Source organism: Alligator sinensis, unplaced genomic scaffold (genome assembly GCF_000455745.1).
Source record: "Alligator sinensis unplaced genomic scaffold, ASM45574v1 scaffold330_1, whole genome shotgun sequence".
Taxonomy (NCBI): domain Eukaryota; kingdom Metazoa; phylum Chordata; order Crocodylia; family Alligatoridae; genus Alligator; species Alligator sinensis.
Window position 1 is genome coordinate 1,183,704 of NW_005842178.1, and position 1,624 is coordinate 1,185,327.

Below are 1,624 nucleotides of genomic sequence, written 5' to 3' on the forward strand. Positions count from 1 at the left end.
CAACTAGACAGATGAAAGAGGCAAGTAGCCAAGGCTAAATACAAAGAAGGAAAATTCATGAAGCTTGTGTTGTGTTCTTTTCTGATCCAATATTTTGAGAACAGTTGCTAGCTACCAGAGAAGTACCAAGGGCTGAAAAAGTTGTTCAGAAACAAAGGCTTAATCTTGACTTTAGTTGTTGGCAGATCCATGTTTGAGTGTGAAGAATAAGGCTAAGCTCCTAATCACAGCTACCCCAATAAAAGCCTGAATGTAGATGCAGTTATATTGCAAAAGTGTCCTTTGCCAAAACAGCTTATTCCATTTGGGGAAGTTGTTTGTGTTTTTCGCCTGTATGAACGCATCTCCACTGAGGTTTTATGGCAAACTCCTTAAGTACAGACAAGACTTAAACATTCCTTCCACAGATGAACTTCAAGAGGAATGACTAAAAGATACTCCATTAAGTAGCCACTTCAGTCATCCCAAAGCACCAGCAGTTTAAGCTATTTTTTTCTCAGCAATACACGTGCAATACATTCACCCTTTATCTTGCTCTTGACCATTTGCTGGTGGTGGCAGCTAAGGCAAGTTTCACTGTTCACACATGGCAATGCAGCTCATCCTTTATGCATCACTTCTCAAATGTCTTATTTTTTCCCATTGCTATCCTAGAAGCTACAAAAGCAAGAGACCTATTAAAGCCTCCAACAGCTTCAATGCAGGTTTAATTCTTTTTATTACAAGCTTTGGTTTTAAACACCAACCAAGGGGAGCACACATGGTATCCAGTACCCCAAATCCCTTACAAATTACTTAAGAAGCACTTATTTGACATACTCTATTTGGATGCAAATACAGCCCAGGGAGTTTCAACAGCACATCTGGTCTAATCCAGGAAGCACTGTTAAGTCACGTCAAGATTAATTTTCTTAAGGAAAAAAAAAAAAATTCTTTACATTGTAAAGGACAGCTCGAGCCAAAAAAAGCCCCAACATTATTTTGCGTATGGCCTAATATCTCACAGTTCTTTAGCAATTAAGGTCCAATCTGTCAGTGAAGCATCTTGCCCATGTATCTATCGCCTCTTCAGAAAGGACTTTCTTCTATTCCAGTCCCTCTGCAATTTATTATATGTGCAGAACCTATTTGCATCTTCCCCAAGAGGATGCACCACAGTATTTGCACGGCATTGAAGTCAAACAGCAAGTAATCTATTGCCATATTGTATGCAAAATTCTTACTCAACAGCGATTCCAAGATACCAAACTCTCTCTCTGTTTTAACTTGATCAACATTCGAATGTACAGTTTGCATATTAGTCTCAGGCAAGACAAAAACCCAGTCAGAAATAATATATATATAATTTTATTTCTGACTGGGTTTTTGTCTTGCCTGACTTTACTTGCACACTGCTTAAAAGCCAAACCTTGATTTTAGAAGGTGATAGAGCTCTCAAATCAGTGACTAATATGTAAACTGTATATGTATATATCCTGGGATAACACTCTCAGATAGATAGATAGATCTACATCTATCTATATTATCTATCTATCTATATTAAAATGAAAGCATTATCCCAGCATAGAAAAATTCTTAAAGGGACAAATCCCAATGGTTAGAGGTTGGATAAGAGGACTCTTTC

At 37.7% G+C, this 1,624-nt stretch overlaps 2 protein-coding genes across 3 annotated transcripts in view; both read right to left on the bottom strand.

Moving 5' to 3' along the window:
* ERI2 (ERI1 exoribonuclease family member 2) overlaps positions 1 to 1,624 on the bottom strand; it is a 62,676-nt gene that overhangs the window by 43,868 nt on the left and 17,184 nt on the right. The gene's annotated exons all lie outside the window — the stretch shown is intronic.
* The window catches only part of DCUN1D3 (defective in cullin neddylation 1 domain containing 3), a 31,614-nt gene that overhangs the window by 12,776 nt on the left and 17,214 nt on the right, over positions 1 to 1,624 (bottom strand). The window lies entirely within an intron of this gene.